General features: G+C 44.2%; 1 protein-coding gene across 6 annotated transcripts in view; it reads right to left on the minus strand.

The window, feature by feature from the left end:
* Positions 1-7,508: 7,508 nt before the first annotated feature.
* YTHDC2 (YTH N6-methyladenosine RNA binding protein C2) overlaps positions 7,509-17,768 on the minus strand; it is a 1,174,422-nt gene continuing 1,164,162 nt past the window's right edge. For 3 of the 6 annotated variants that reach the window (XM_085632632.1, XM_085632630.1, XM_085632634.1), the window contains exon 31: positions 7,509-7,996. The gene's annotated coding sequence lies outside the window, so the exon portion shown is untranslated. The remainder of the gene's footprint in view (positions 7,997-17,768) is intronic. The other 3 variants (XM_085632631.1, XM_085632629.1, XM_085632628.1) reach the window with 1 other exon arrangement.

The following is a 17,768-nucleotide window of genomic DNA, read 5'->3' on the forward strand; positions in this document are numbered from 1 at the left end:
GCTTTTGCAGAGACAGAAGAGACGACCCAGTGCTATACAGAGATAGAAGACAACCCACCAAGAGATATGAGGGGCACATTTAACAATCAAGGTATAAAAAAAAACCAGATCAAATTATCTCCATGGGAGTGGAGAAGCTACCCTGATGCTGAATCGTCTGCCTTGAGAGGAATCGGTGGAGGGGCCTCACTTGCCAGCAGGTATGTGATAACAAAAGGATGCTGAGGCCATCAAGCCCATAAAGCAGAAAACCTTCAAAACAAAACAGGAATTGGAACAGAACCATATGCTACATGTCCAAAAATCGTTTAGGGTAGAGGAAAAGCCCTCATGCCGGTAGTGTTCAGGTTCACTCCAATGAATGAGTCTCTGAATCAAGGTGAACTTTTACTAGTTGATGGAGAATGCCAGCTTATGATGCAGGATCGGGGTGACCACAAAATGGTTCCTAACCAGTGTGGGGGAATTCGTCTTCACCAGCCAATAATCCAAGGACAGAAATACACAGACTCCTGAGGGAGGTAGCCACAATAGCCAACACCTTGGTGAAAACTTGTGGAATGATCGTAAGACCAAAGAGCAGTAGTACACATTGACAAAGCTGAGGTGGTCACACCTGTGTGCTGGGAGGAAGGGTAGATGGAAATAGGCGTTTGGACATCAAGAGACACCATCCACTCCTGTGCATACAGAACTAGTATAACGTGACTTAGGGACAGGATCTTAAATTTGTTGTGACAGATAAAGAAGCTGAAGAGCTTTAAGTTTAGAATGAAGCTAAGGCTGCCTCTATCCCTCTTCTTTGAGGGCACAACTTTGATGTCTTATTTCAGTACAAAAGGCATAACTTCCACCTACGAGATCGAGGTATTTGCTAGGGTGCACTGCCGGATGGATGGCAGACGTTCCATAGGAATCAACTAGAAAACAAGCAACCCTAGACCGGTTTCAACAATGCTAGGCTTCGGCAATACGATGTTGCTTGGTTCCAGTGGCTGAGTGAGCGGGGGACCTTCATCCGAGCATACCTGCATCACTCAGTGAGTTGCACTGAGTAATACGAAAAAGTGGTGGTTGGAAGGCTTGGTATGTCCATACGCAAGTCCTCTGCTCACTGTGCCATAGATCTCAAGCTAAACCCTACCAAAGAGGCTCAAGTAGGCAGAAACATGTCTGGAGTTACGAATGGTCAATTTCAGAGGGGACCTAGTGTGGCAATCTGGGATGGGCTGTTACCATTAGAGCAGGATCACGACTGATTTGCATATGGCTGGTTTCTGTTTGAGGTACCATAGTGGGCAAGAGAACAATGGACGGGATGTGGTCCCGAAAAATAACCAGTGGTTGACATTAATTCAAGCATTCCAATTGTCACTTTCTTCCCTTCATTAATGAGATATCCTACGTGCCATGGGTGTGTTTAGACATGGGGTACATGTTCATTTAGGCATAGGACTCAAGACACACCATGCTGAAGTAGCCTGAATATGCCAAAACCTATCTCGGGTTTCTTAAGTTTCTGTTCAGAGGGAACATGCTTGACCGTTAACACTGGATCACTACGAAGACTGAGTGCATATGACTGAATTCTGTCTGAGGTGACAAGGTGAGCAAAAGAACAATGGACTGGGATGTGGCCCGATTACTGTTATTTACCAGTCCCTGATATTAATCCAATCATGTAGTACTCACAAATAAGAGGCCGGAGGAGGTTTAGAGACCCACAGGGGGTCACTCCCCTCTAATATAAGCTAGCAACAATGAAAATAGAGTGCGGGGGAGTCCCTTTTGAAGGATGGTTTCTCAAACCCACCCGTAGGTGGCATGCTTCCTCATTGGGTAACCTCCTCGCACTGCAAACCTAGTTGCAGTGCCCCACTGAGAGGGAGGAGCTCAGGGATGTTTTGTGATATGTCCAAGAGGTATTATAAAACCTTGAGATGAGCCAGCCATGGAGGGAGTGAAAAGGGGTGGGAGAAAGTGAGTTAAAACTAACTCCCTGGTATGTCAAAACATACTTTAATAGGACATCCAGAGGTCAGGATTAAAAGAAGTTGGCTATGGAAGGAGGATTTAACCCATCATAGACTCTTGCTGGTCGATATGTTTCAGCCTATATGCCCTCCCTAGAGGTGTAGTGGCTTTGTTCAGAACCAAAACGTGAGAACTAAAGTGAAGAAGACACACATACCAACATTAGTAAGTGGTTAGGAAGGCATACAACCTGCTAGTAGGTATTTTAAACATTCGAAAATTCTGCTGGTCAGCGTCTACCCTGAAAAGTGACAAGTGTTAAAAGGACAGAGTTAACACATTTCACACATACTCTTTTATCAAATGCCACATGCAAACATTATTGGTGCAGATGTGGCCTTACAGAGTATCAGGATAAGCAATTTGTAATGCTTACTCGTATTGTCGACCTTCCGAAGTCGGCAACGGCGCCGCTCAAATCCGGGAAGACGTCAGCACAACACCAGACGGCGCCGGAGATTGAGGTATCGGAGTTGAAAACCTCGGTGCCGGAAACTGTCATGACGGAGCCGTCGGCATGAAAGGTACAAAAAGTGCCTGGGCATACTGCTGAGGGAATGCCTAAATTAAAGGCAAGCGGACCCACGGGGCCAGACGGCGGACCGGTAGGGTATGATGCTTTGGCAAACATGTCAAACATCGCATTTAGGAAATGCTACGGATCCGCTCCTGGTCCTGGAAAAGGAGGGTAAGGATCCAAAGCCCCCTAGTCTGGATCCATCCGAGGCCTTACGGGGGCTGAGGTTGCAGTGCTGGAGACATCGGAGTCGGTACAGGCGCAGGAGCAGGAGAAGACATCCTGGGTGCCGGAGAATCCCTGGGCGCCGGCGAATCCCTTGATGCCGAAAAGTGGGCCAGAGTCGCCTGCGGAGAAGAAGCAGACGACGGCAAGATGGCATCCTTGTCACAATGTTGCTGTATGGGGGAGGCCGACCTCAAAGCCCTGCCCTTCCAAGATCGACGTCGAGACCCATGTCTTTTCTTTTTCTTATACTTCTTTGGCTTCAAAGTATGTGAGGTCGACCACTTCGATCTCTTGCGACCCCTCTTCTCTTTTTTTGTCCGCGCCATAAAGAGTTTCGCCCACGTTCCTTCAGCACCTTCGGGTTCATCTTCTGACAGCACGAACACCCTTTGATGTCGTGGTCCGATGACAGACACCAGAGACCGTCGTCGCGGGGATCCGTGATGGACATATGGCCCCCACACTCCCTGCAGGGCTTGAAACCCGACTTCTTCGAAGTAGCCATTTTCACCGCAACACGAAGTAGAAGCAGAAACAATGTTATCACATGTAAAATGGAGAGTCTCAGAAAAAAACGCTATGCGTCGACGGCGTGGAAAAAAGGGAACTCACGTCAGCATACCGACGAGGTCTTCTAATGGCTCCAGTTACGTCATACGAAGTCGAGAGCGGAGCCATGCTATTGTGACATCCTCGTCGACGTGGGAGAGCTAAGAATGTTTTTTCCATAGAATGCTGGTGCAGGGATAATTCAGAAGGTGAGGAATCCACAGGCAGATGTATCCATCAGAAACCGATTGTTACTTCCCAGACACTCAGAACTGGATAAAGCAAGAAGTGCAAAGACTATTACAGATACAGTTGTTAACTTTTCGTTAATATGCGTTAGTACTAACCACGAGTGGAAGGAATGCAGAAGGAGCAAAGTATGGAGCGGTAGAATGTGAAGGGAAGTAAGTATGGGGAAGGGGATCAGATGAAGGGGCAAGGAAAATAACAACTAACACATGGATATGAGACAGTAATGTAGTTCAAAAGTGCAATTATAATAACTTTATTTCAAAAAAATATTTACACAAAATTTTAAACACTGTGAGATTGTTTACATGTACATTAGGTACACTATGTACATTTATTTTACTACATATGGTAAGATTTGGCAAGGTAAAAAGAAGTTAACAGTATAAATTCAGAGAAAGGACACTAACATCACAGGTGCAAACTTTTACAGCAATTTTAATCTACACATCTGAAACATATTTAGGCAGAAAGAGATGTAAACTTATGAGTGGCTGGTTCCTTTGTCAAATACTAATGCATTTCAGAGAATTCTAACTTTACAAAAATCAGATTTGTTTTGTGAAGCATCGCAATACCCTAGGAACGGCATCATTTGCAAGGACACTTTGGGCCCAATTTAATAACAGGCGTTCAGAGTATTTTTCCTTGGTCTGGAGGAGGACTTTACGCTCGCTAGGACGAGACTACTCCGCCCACTAGATTTATACATGACCACCTAGCCGGAGGTCATTTATAAAAGCATTGGCAGTAACTGCTCTAAAGGCACACATCTGCACATACAGTTATAAAGCTTATAACCTCGTTCCGTGTCCTCACCCTCATCTTTACTATGTTAGGTGTGTCTGCATTACTAGACACGGAATGTGTTGACAATTCCCAATTTCTTGCAAAAGCACTCACCTTCAAAAGGCCCTTTTCTAACACCGTGAATGACCATAAAGGGACACTTTCCCTTCAATTTATCTGTTTTTTCACTATCTCAACTGAAACAGATGGTACTGGACATGGCTTTGCCAGTGCCTTTTAAATAATTTACTGGGTCCTCCTGAGTGTAGAACAGTTCCTGCTGGGCAGAACTATCCACGTCAAAGTGGAGGAGAATGCTCCACAGGATTACAGCACAACTTGGTCTCAAGGAGGAAGAGAGAACCATAGTATCTGCCGGATTGAGGTTAGGCTGGCTAGGCTGCTGCAATCCTCGCAGATACCCTGCTCAGTGCTCAATCCTGTTGGTTTCTGAAAATCAGACACAGGGGAGGATCCTTGTACTCCAGGATACTGCCCATAATCATGCAATGATTTTCCAAATGCCACTAGGAAGCAGAAGCAGAAAACCTGCTGCAGGTGTCCTAGAATGCCACCTGGTGCTGTAGTTCACCAGCTACATGTGTGGTAATGCACTGAGGAGGGATATGGTACATTGATGGTAATTTCACACTGGTAACTGACTGCAGCATGCTGCTGGTCACAGAAGTTTAAGCAAGTAACCCAATAGTGTCTCTGTACTAGAGGATAGCACCAACAAAAAAGCCTTCTGAGGTAAATGTCCCATAGGTGTATAGGGTGCTGCAATGTATCCTCAGTCTGAAAATTATCATGCTGGATACATACACAAGGTTAACAGTGGTTTGAACATTCCTACACAAATGGTGCTCTCGGTTAAGGGTGTTGCAGGCAGCTGTCTGAGAGAGACAGTTCAGGAAACAAACAGAAATCAGATGTATTTTCCATGCTATAGCTCAGGGTTCTCCAAAGTCTGTTCTGGAGGGCCGGATCATGGCCAGATGTTTAGGATAACTACATTTATCTGAAAGGCGGATATGCTAAAAATCTGGCATGGATCCGGTCCAAGCTTCAAAACCAACTGTAAAGACAACACAAGGACTAGGTAAGGGGCTCATGCACATTGTCTACCCAGTAGTGACTGACAGCTCACTAGAGTTAGCAGGTGTTTTAAGTAGCAACTCAATTTGTAGTTTAGGCATTACTGGAGCCACCTGCTATCTTGTCTCTGCTGCCGAACTGCGAATACCCACTTTTGCAGAGCACACTGGGGTATGATGCTCTAGCTATCCGGCAGTTCTCAAGCACTGAGATAATGGCTGTGTGTGTGCCCTTATGGTGAGGTGCTGTAGCGAAGTTTAAAGCAGCGGTGACATAAACAGGTCAACTTTAAACTATAACAAGTCTTCCCATTCCCAAGCCAGAAAAAGGAAGCAGTGCAACAGGGAGCCAGAAAAAGTTGCAGGATGTCAACTTGGACCCATCATTACTACTTATTTCTTCCCGCTCTTCATCAACTTTCCCATGGCCAGCCAATGGAAAATATGCAGATTATACTGTCTCATCCCAAACCAGAGTAGGATTATAATCTGAAAGGGAAAGACTACTGATTGGAGAAGTTGGAACTGCACTTGGTTCTCAAGCCCTTTACTCACATCAGCACACCTGCTCAGGATCTGTATGCAGCTGCAGTTAGGTTTCAAAAGTTTACAAGTGTGCAGTATAAATGAAAGAGCTACTGCTTCATCTTTCAGGAACCGAACCAGTTTAGGTTTCAGAAATTCCAGCTGGTGTCCTTGGTGTGATCATTTTCTTCAAAAAGTAAGGCAAAGATAATACGTTTTCAATAGGCACTTCAATAATTGTCACACTTGCCCACTTAGTGAAAAAAAATTGAAGGTTTCATGTAAATAGACTTTGGTAAATGTAACATCATTAGATTCAGTCGTGGAAATAAACCCTAACTAAGTGGCTCTATAATTTAGATGTAATTAATAGGAGATCAACCTGTTAAGACTCAAGATAGAGGCTCATTCATTGGCATTTTCTAATAGTGTTGATGTTTTCTTACAAGTGAATGTCCCAGTGTTTTCAACAGAAGAGGCCCAAATGTAAATTGAACTTTTTTATCTATTTTAAATACACAGAGCGCTCTTTGCCCACCACCTCCCTTCATCGTGCAGGCCTTTATTCTACTTCCTTGTCCCAGATTTGCTTTTCACATTTATATTCTCCTATCCGCCAGCTTGGTTGTAGAGCACTCTTTCTTGCTCCGCCTCCTCCTACTGACTTCATATCAGTTGTGTTTCGTTATCTGGTTGCACCCTTACACTTTGGGCAATCTGCTCCCATTCTTTTCCTGTCTTGTTTACACACTGTTTTGGCAGCAGGGTTTTTTCTGCAGAAAGACTACTCTTAGGTCTTTTAGACATCCATGTAGGTAATGGGTAGGATAGATCCCAGAGCTCAATTACTTTGAATCAAACCTTCAAATTGTTTCAAATTTTGGACAGGCCAACCTCCAAAAACAACTGAGACCTTGGGTTCAGCAGGGAGCGGGGGAGAGGGCATAAGCTAGAGTCCATGATCTCTTTAGCTATGAAAGTGCTTCTGGAGGCCTTCAAGAAGGGGAGGGCTTTTGCTGGTCATGTCCATGAGCCACTCTAATCTCCCTGGAAAGAAAAACAAGACTTCAAAGGCTGCCAATGATGTCCTGCGAGGTTGTAAACTCCACTCTCCCCTCAGACATCAGCTATTCTCAGCCTCCACACAATGTGAGATGAAACACTCTCAGCAGGGGTTTCCACCTCACATTGCCCACCACCGTGTGATATCAACTCCTCACAGTGTGAAAGAAGCCGATATCGTCCTCACTGTGTGAAAGAAGTCTATCTTGTGTGATACATGGATGTGCTGTGTAAATTTGCAGGTCTGCAAATTGTTTCGACTTTTCAGCTGAATTGTCCCATAACATTTTAAAATAAATTAACTGCAAAGAGTCTTATTTCCTTCTAGTCTAATCTCCACATGGACTTTTCTTCATTTGGTCTTCTTCCACTGCGCTTTACTGAAAGTAATATATCTGCAATCTTTTAATATGCTACATTTTTGGGTACTAAGGAAGCTGATGGATCTTCACATATAATAAAGGTAATTACATCTGAGGTATCACTTTAATCAGTGGCATACATCCATAAGGTCCCATGAATAGCAGAAGACACATTTACACCTGTGGCTCTCTTTCACTATTTACAAAAGCACTTGAAATGTTTGGGCTTTCAGAATCTTAAACATAGAAGACATAATCTTACTGAACTAAAAACGGGTAAGTAACAGCTACCTTAACACATAGAATTTCAAAATAGAGCATTCTTAAAAAGAATTACATAACTATTCCCTGGAGAATTTTTAATTAAACACGAATCCAATCTAATTCTTGCTTAATCAAACATAAATTATGAAATACCTTAACATTCATTGTGATCAGACTTTAAAATTAAGTGCACATGAAAGTAGAAGACTGTACAAATACAAATATGATATTCACTCCAAAATTACTAATAATTCTGCATGCTGTCTTCAATCAGCCGAGTGCACTTAGGGGATGCAAAACATGTGTAAAATCTTCATTTTCTGAAATATAAGAAACACAAAATACAAATGAACATACATTAATAAAATAAATATAAACAGCAATAAATCACACCATTTTACAATGTTCTATTAAAAAAGAAAACGCCTAAAAGGAACACAACTAGGTAAAACAAACACAGACAAGTTAATTCAGTCTGGCATTAGCAGGGCGTTTGTAATGGAGTAAAATTTGTTGAACGGGCATTATTCTAAGTATTATTTTTAGTACTAATCAGTATACATTTAAAAGGGTGATCAAAAAGTTAAAAAAGCGGTGAAAGGGTAAAAATATATTTTCAGAATGTTTGTTTTTTCTTTGTATTTCTTCTTGTGCGCGTGATGGCATTGATTAAGTTATCGTGGTGATGTGTGCCAGTGATCGTACGCATAATATAACAGGTTTGAAAGAAATGGCAATCCCACTTAGAACCTAGGTGCACCGGCAACACTATCGCTTTAGCTATACGTGCTTGGAAGCTGAAAAAGGGGCTGGCCAGCTATTCAACAGTAACTCCACTTCCTGTCACGTTGCTATGTGTCATAGACTTACATGTTTCCAATCATGCTTCTTGGTATCTCTAAATCTCCAATTATTTGAAGTAAATGTATGTATATTGAGTGCTTCAAAATTGCTAGCAGTCCATATCAAACTTAACCAAATCCTAAGTGCATGTTCGAAAGAATTCTTCCAAGGGTAGGTGGGTCTTGTTCATAGAAATGAAGGCATTAAGCCTGGAGTAAGTCAAGAGTAATGTATGCATGCTCACATAAAAATCTTTGTGACTGGGACTCTAAATCTACAATAATCTGTCACGTTTTTGGCTTATTTCCCTCTGAAATATAAATTGGTATGGAGGGAATATCTTTATTAATTATAAAGTAATGTTTGTTTACGTTGTTTTAGTTAGCATAACTAGGTCACAAATATATTTCACAGGGACTCTGCATGCTTGCTCCATTTTAAAGGTCCTTAACTACTTTCCTTAGTGCATGTTTCTCTAGGTGTTTTCCCTTCTTCATAAAATAGACAAAATGGGTCTCATTTTATGGAATTATGTTCTTGTACTGAATAAAATGTATTTGTCTGTCTACCTTAGGGGGAAGTCATGTCAATATATTCTCGTACGTAGCAATACTCAAGGCTTCTGCAAGTCACAACTGTATTTTCATTCATTTTGAAATGGCTTGTGATATAGTCTGCTTCAATGCTACAATGTAATTTCCCTTTTTTGTAGAGAAAATATATGTTGCATTAATTCATGATTAAGGCCTTTACTAAAGTAACTTATTCATGTGATACTATTTCTACAATGCTGACTAGTTTATGTCATGTGTCTTTCTTAGCACAGCCCTATGATACCATTTCACCCCATGTCAAGAGCATTGTTTTTCACTTCTCTAAAACTATAAAATGTGCCTTTTCTGGGATGTGTGCTAAACCTTTTGCTCGTTTCTATGAAGGCAGACTCTATGATAGTCTGTTTATTTGATTTATGCTCAGAAGCTCTTCTTTCACTAACAACTAAGCAGTCCACATGTTGGACTGTTATCTAAATTTATAATTAGTCTTTTCCTTCATTTTGAACAGAGTGATCTCCACGTTAGTCTGGCTGCTAATTTGTCTCTTTTCTTGTAGGTCCTTTTGTTGATCTACTATTCTTTGACTTACAAACGGAGTTGATTAGGCTAGTTCGTAAGGAGCTATAGTTGGTTATGGCTAATTGACTTTATTGAACAAGTTACTTGCCTTCAATAATACCTTAGCAGGTAGAGACTATATCTAGCCACAGATTCCTTACCTTAGAATAATCCCCAGGCATCAGACTGGGTCCAGAAATTACCCCTGCGCACCGGTAGGTGGAGTCGCTCGGCGCCACATGGCACTGTCTTCCTCGCTGAAAGGCGGATATCCCCTACAAACCCCGGAGTCAATTCTCCAGGTTTTGTAAGTACAGTCAGCTATTTTGATACATATAGTGGCCATGCCATATTATGCGATGGCTAACTATATAGTGGCTGTGCCGAACCTGCGCATCTTTGGTATCAAACACGTTGGAATCATAGCCCAACACCAGTGTTGGAGGTATCATTCCATGCACTGGGGGGCTCTTCCAGGAAGTCCCCATTACTTCCGGTAACGGCCTTCCAGGGTCTGCAAGCAAGCTAGTGCTGCTGCTGACCCAAGACACAATTCTGCCCTCCTGCTGCTGAGTTTGAGCAGGGGAAGGTAGAACAATAGGTTTCCTATCACAGCAGGGAAGTGTGTCCACCTCCCAGACAGACCATATATATTTAAGTGCATTATAACCTCGCGGTGAATGCTAACTTTAAAACGGTTGCATAGAAACATGTTGTGTTTGGTGTCAAACACCTTGGAATCATTCCTCCCGCCAGTAACTGGCGGGGAAGGTATGATTCCACCCTCCTAGAGGGACTTATGTGACACACCGGGATACCCGGTACCAGCTTTCTCGACCTGGTCATCACAAAATGGATGCTGCCAGCCACAGACACAAGTCTGCCCTACTGCTGCTGAGCCAAGCTTGAGCAGGGGAAGGCTTGACAATAGGTTTCCTGTCACAGGGAGGTGTGACCACCTCCCAGACAGGCTTTAATGTATTGGGGCTGGGTGGGTGCAATTTGAGAGTGCTGTGAAGTCTGCACTGGGGGCACATTTGGTGTCCCTGTGCATAGTCCAGCTCAAACCGGTTGCAGGAGCCATTTGCTCCTGCTCTGGCGCGAAACTGGACAAAGGACATGGGTGTAGCCACCCCTCTGTCCTGACCCTCCCATAGGTGGGTCGCCAGAGTGTGCCCCACCTCTTCCTTGGGTGTAAAGTAGGAACCCCTGACTACAGGACATTAGATTTTATCTGGACTAAACTCTGCTACAGAAACCAAGTACTTCGACAAACTGCACAACGCTGGATGACTGAAGAATCTCCCTTGGAGTAAAGGAGTTACTCCCCTGCAAGGCAGGCACCTAAATGCATCTGACCAGTTTCCATCTCCCGAGCTCCTGAGGACTCCGAAAATTTCTGCAACACAGGAGGTGGGTTCCTGAGGTCTCTGAGGTCGATCTGCCCTCTCATCAATTCTGAGCCCAGTAACCCTCGTGGGGACCGTGCAACCCGAACCCCTGTGCACCGTGTACATTTGCAGCAGCATATGCGTTTTGGCGATCCCTGAGGATGTGCTTTGGCCTACTTGTAGTCCTGACCCCGAGCAGTAATTCCACCGAACATTTCCAGCCTACGAGTGTTCCGTGGGCTGGTATTTTGTGAATCAGCTCGAGGTCCCTTCGCGATCCCTGGTCCGTTGGCCTGTGGGTCCCTGTGAAGGTAACTTTGACTTTCTGTGGGCTTTCCTGGTTGCTCCAGATGTGCCCTGACTCTCCATAGCTTGGAGAGTCCCTAGAACCTTCCTTCCTCACCGAAGCATCTTTCCTCTGCCCGCATGGGTTGCAGTTGCCAAGGCTTGTTGGTGTTCAATCCGGACACTGACCCCCCCAGCACTTGACATCCTTCGTGGGACAGCTCACCTCCGGACTTTGGTCGTTGTCGATGTCTCCTGGTCCCCGTGTCTGCAGAGTCAAGCTTCAACTCTTCTCACCTGAAATCGGTGGGCATTCATATATCGTGCGCCTGGTCACTGGGAAGTGACCCAGACTCTGTCCCCTCTGCCTACAGGTTCTTCCCACCTCGGATCCAGGGTTGGATTCCACTGGACACTTTTCATCTTCCCGGCAGCAGTACTTTTTCGCATCACGCCACTGAAAACCACGAAGGTTCCCGAAATCACTTGACCCCTATGCACCCGGCTCCTCTGGGATAGGTAACACGGGTATCTCGGTACTCTCAATGGTGCTGGCCTATGAACCTTCTATGTTTAACTGGGTTTGCTTTAAGTCCTCTCTGAAGTGTCCTTAATCTTTAAAATTCCAACCCCAACTTTCTCATTGGATTGTATGGAGCTCGTGCCTGTGTTCACACACTGCACCTGTCCTCCGTGGGTCCCCTGTGTCACTACTTTGGGTGGTTCCTTGGGGTCCCAGTGATACTACGTGCTCTAGGCACTGTGTCTAGTCAAGTCGTGGTTGTTATACCACTTTCTTAGTACATGGTTCGGTCTCCCCCTGGAGCCCGCTGTGTATTGTGCTAATTACTTTTGTTCTAGTGATTTAATATTGTGTGCTTTGTTCTCTAATCTCATAAAGAGGTTAGTAGAGAGTGTTTAGTAATAAATACAGATATTTTATATATCTCGTGTGGTTCTCCTTCCATTTGGTCATTCAGGAGGTTCTGATCTGGTAAAACATGCTGCTATACATTCCTTCGAGACTTAGCCTGAAGGCTGCTCTCCATAGCTACCACTAGGATAGCTTTCAATAAAGGTTGTCTTTAACCTAATTATCAATAAGGGTTGTTTGGACTGGTACACAGTGCCCACTTTAATTAGTGGTCAGCATATACCAGGTCAACTTCTCACAGCCATGATGGTCAGAAGGCATACTGAAGGAGTCTTAGTTTTGTATGTATAGCAGCAAAACAGCCAACGCGTTTCACCCTTTCAGGCTTTTTCAGGGCAACTATAATGTTTCGCAGAGTCTTCGGCTCGGAGTTTCCCGATACTCATTCTAGACACTTTTAAATTTTAGGATATACACTTTTATAATTTAGTATCAGAGTTACTGTAGGTACATATTCTGGTCCACGTTCCTCTTTCCAATTCAGAGGACCTACTACCACACCAATAAGTGAATGCGCTCAATTGCCCAATCTTTCAAAATCAAAAAGTTGTCCTTCTATGTGTTTGAATCCACACCCATGGTAAGTCCAAGGACCTCGAGTAATAGACAGTAATGGCGGCGCTCAATCGCTACTCCTATTCAGCGTGGAGACTCCTCTTCCATACACAGGTCTGGCCGGGTGTGGACTCAAACACATAGAAGGACAACTTTTTGATTTTGAAAGATTGGGCGATTGAGCGCATTCACTTATTGGTGTGGTAGTAGGAACGTGGACCAGAATATATACCTACAGTAAAAGTGGAGGCAAGCAAGCAAAAGGTTTGGGAGAAGACAACCCTAAGGCTGTTAGGTCTAGCAAATAAACTAGAGACCTTTTACCTTTAATATTATATTTATTAGCATTAAACAATATGATTCTGTATCATTTTCTTAACATCTTATGGGCACTAAGATTGAATCGCTTTAAGAGAATGCATTCAAATCTAGTTTATGGTCATGTTTAATAAAAAGCTCAGCAAGTCTACATCTCATAGAGGAAACACTTTGTAGTTCACTCTTACATAGATCTGTCAGAAAGTGAGCTTCTCCTAAGTACATTTAATATCTTATCAATGATGGGAAGAACTTTACGGACACAACTTTAGACATGCTCTGTAAGAGCACAGCCCCAACTCAAGACAAAGGGCATCAATACTGGCAGATAGTGGCATGGTTATGGCCTTGTTAATGACCTTTTCCTAGAAAGGCTTGAAATGTAAAATGCTCTTCTACTACCAGGCATGACAGTCATATAAAATAATATGTATTTTTTTGGCAATATGCTTTCAACAGTGGGGCAACAAACAGGTCTTCATATAATTAATTAAAACAGCAGAAGTTATTCCTGGTTATCAAACCTTGAAAGCTCTTGAAAGCAAATTATTATCCAAAATAACCCCTATATACTTGTGTGGTCACTTGCCTTAGCGTCATATAAAAAAAACATCAAATAAATCTACATTTCTTCCTCTAAAATACATGTCAATTGTATAGGGGCCTATTGTTCGCTTTATTATGTTATGTGACTGTTCCTGGACTGTCCTCAACACTGTTACTGCTATCCTGCTAGTGAGATGCCTATGACCGCCTCAGGCATGACAATTCTCAGGACTTTGAAGTTAGCACAACTAAGGATTTGACCTTGTTATTTGCATATATTGCGGGTCGTTCTCCAGAAGATTAGAGGCAATAGGCTTAGCTGACCTGGTGCACTTCTGTGCTACATACCAACATCTGAATTTCCTTTTTAATTTCAGGGACACTGCATCATTTCCATTGTTGCGCTAGTGTGCAGACTTTTTTAGATTGATAATTCTTAAATCCCCGCTCTGGGTCTCTAATTCTCAGACATTTATCTCCTAAATTTTACAATCTTTGAATCAGTCTTACTTGTTTATGCTTGGACCAAGCTTCAGCATCAAAGAATACATTGCCCTTTTCTCCTTCCTTAGCTTTTTGGATGTGTTAGTAAAAGGATGGAATTGGTTTTTCCAGCTGCAGTATTCCTAACATTGTTTTTTTGCTTTAAAATCTCTTCAGAATTATACATGGGCCCAATTAGGTTAAGTCAAGCTATCACAATGTCTTTCTATTGAATAATGTTACACTAGAGAAATGCATTGTTCTCAAACCGTTGCAGTTTCCTTAAAGTGGAAAGATCACAATACAAATGTAGTTTTCACTGTTTGAGCACTAAAGTTACTTTCTAGCTTCCCTACAATAACAGCATTTCCCCAAATCATGGCTATGTGCCTCGGTAGGGTGCAACCTAGTAAGGTGGATTTGCAAGGTATTGTTCTAGAACATTTACTGAGAAAAAAAATGCTATATTCTGCTTGGCTGGCATGAGTATGACTTAGACCATGTAGCCAGAAAGGCATCAGTAAAGACTTCATTAAAGGCAATAGATGCTCTGATGAAGCTGGCTGTGGTTGAAGCATCTCAGTCAATACAGTTGATTCCTTCTCGCCAGAGGGCAACTTCAATTATAGTGCTTTAGCCGCTTTTCAAGCCACTACTGCAGATGTACGAGTTACTTACGTTCGATAACGATGCATCTGGTAGAAACGTTGTCTAGCCAGAGATTCCTTAACTTAGAATATCCCCAGGCGTCAGACTGGATCTGGAAAACGTTTTGCAGCAGCACCCTCTGCGCGCCGGGGGACGGCGCCACACGACCCCACCCTGACGTCGTCCACGTACGTGACGTCAGCGAGGTCATATAAGTCCCTCCCGACGTCAGTTTTCTTCGGAGAAACTTTTCCGTGACACAACGCGGAGCCACCGACAGAAAAACTGTGAAAGTATGGGAACAGTGTGCGAGGGATGAAAATCCGTGAATAAATAAGGGGGATGGTGCAAGACACCATCGTAAAAGACAGAATTAGAGACTGCCTACATATAAGTGAAAAAGCAGTTAGAAAGAACCTCGCAAGCTAAGCGAAGACCCTTTCCAAGTGCAACAAGGGAAGATATCTCAACAGACAGAAATAGACTGTTATTACCATGCCGAACAACAGACAGAAATAGACTGTCAGTACCATGTAGAACTGTGTCGTCTAGCAAGAACGGAGCACTGAGAGAACTACAGTCCACTGCAGGAAGGTATGAAAAATCTGGCACTGCCCCTATAGTAATTGAGGTCTGAAACAGAGGTCAACAGATCCCCAAAGAAGACGACTGCAGAGGAGACCAGAACCCTGAGCGAATAGAGAAGGCGGGAGGGAGGGAAGGCAGCAGGAGAAGATAAGAAAATGAAGAGGAGTCTCCTGGTGAAGGTTAATCAAAAGGCATCATTTCACAGGTAAGAAACCCTTGAGAGGGAGTCAGCTGTATTATGTTAACAGAAACTCCTGAGAGGGAGTCAGCTGTATTATGGCAAATCTCAACAATGTGAGCACCCATGAGAGAAAAACCAATGCCAACTGTAAAAGGGGCTAGCGGAGAACCCCACTTGGCAAGGTCCTCACAGAACGGGGAGGCTGGGTGGGCGTTAAGGAATCTGCGGCTAGACAACGTCTCTACCAGATACATCGTTACCGAAGGTAAGTAACTCGTACATCTGATAGAGACATCTAGCCGCAGATTCCTTAACTTAGAATAGATAACACAGCCATACCCCAAAGGGCAGGTGGTTCTGCGATAGAACAACAGAAAGCGCTAAGTATTTGAGCCAGCAAAAGAGTGACGGACAATGGGGAAGGCTGTGGCGGTACAGCCATACAGCAACCCAAATAGCTCAGAAGAGCAAAAGATAACGGGATGCAAGACATCCCAAAAATGCCATAATGGTGTTACACCATACTTGTATAAGCATGAGAGGTAGAAACGGCACCAGCCAAATACCAGAACAAAAGAGAGAGGAAGAAGGACCACTCTCAGCGTAATGGTGCACTATGTGAACACCGACCAAAGGTTGAGAAGAAACATGAAGAGATGCAACCAGAGCCTACCAGGCTAGCCCACGGAAGGAAGGCCGGAGAGACCACAGCCAAGAACCAAAGGTCAAGAGATAGAAATTAGCAATGTTTTTAGAATTGCAGGCGAAGACAAGAAACACGCCAAGTGCACACCCAGTCCCAAAAGGGGGAACAGTAACAATCTTAAGCACGCTGATGCAGGCCACCACAGAAACATACACAGAGCAAACAGCTACAGAGACCATAAGGTGGTGTAGCTAAAATAAGCATAAGGCTGCGCGCCAGGGACGCCGAGCCATGCAAGAGACCGACACTGGTGCCAAAAAATCTAGGGCCCTGAAAGGCAGAACCTTAACCCTAGATGTCGGTTCGCAGAACGGGGAGGCTGGGTGGGTCGGTGAGGAATCTAACTAACTAATGTTTCTTACAGATACATCGTTACCAAAGGTAAGTAACTTGTTCATCTGAAAGAAACACGTTAGTTAGATTCCTCACCTTAGAATAGATACCCCAGCAATACCAACCCCGGAGGTGGGTCTGCGAACCAAGATCACACCAGAAAGTCCTGGAGAACAGAACGGCCAAAGCGGCCATCTCTCCGGACTTGGCTGTCCAGGCAATAGTGCTTGGCGAACGTGTGCAGTGAAGCCCACGTCGCAGCCTGACAGATGTCCTGCAAGGGGACTCCCCGTCCCAGGGCAGTTGTCGCCGCTGTGGCCCGGGTGGAATGGGCTCTCAGCCCAACAGGAGGGACCTTTTTCGCCAAGGAATAGCAGAGTTTAATGCACAACACGACCCATCGCGAGATGGTCCGCTTGTGCACAGCTTTACCCTTCTTAGCACCTACATATCCAACAAAAAGTTGGTCGTCCACCCGGAACTGTTTTGTGCAGTCCAAATAAAAGGACAGCACACGTTTTGGGTCCAGACGGTGGAGCCTCTCTTCATCTTTTGAAGGATGCAGAGGCGGAAAGAAGGTGGGAAGCGTGACAGATTGCCCAATGTGAAAGGGAGTCACGACTTTAGGAAGAAAAGAAGGACGTGTCCGGAGGACAACCTTATCCGGATGAACCGAAATGAAGGGAGGCTTAGCTGACAGAGCCTGGAGCTCACTCACCCGCCTAGCGGAGGTGATAGCCACCAGGAAGGCAGTTTTCAGAGTCAGTAGACGAATGGGACAGTTGTGAAGGGGCTCAAAGGGATCGCACATCAGAAAAGTGAGAACAAGGTTCAGGTCCCAGTGAGGCATTACGAATGGAACAGGAGGGAACATATGAGTAATGCCCTTGAGAAAACGTGAAACAACAGGGGACTTGAAAAGAGAAGGCTGATCAGGAAGCCTTAAGAAAGCAGAGATTGCACCAAGATATCCCTTCAAGGTGCCCAGAGCAGAGCCCTGCTGGGCCAAAGAAAGAAGAAAGAGGTGAACCTCAGAAAGAGGGGCAGAAAGGGGATCCACAGCCTTTGCTGTGCACCATGCCACAAATTTGTTCCACCGACAGGCGTATACAGTCTTTGTGGAGGGACGCCTGGCTGCCAGAATGATATCACAGACTTCAGGAGGC

The sequence above is a fragment of the Triturus cristatus genome, chromosome 2_1 (assembly GCF_964204655.1).
Source record: "Triturus cristatus chromosome 2_1, aTriCri1.1, whole genome shotgun sequence".
Lineage (NCBI taxonomy): Eukaryota > Metazoa > Chordata > Amphibia > Caudata > Salamandridae > Triturus > Triturus cristatus.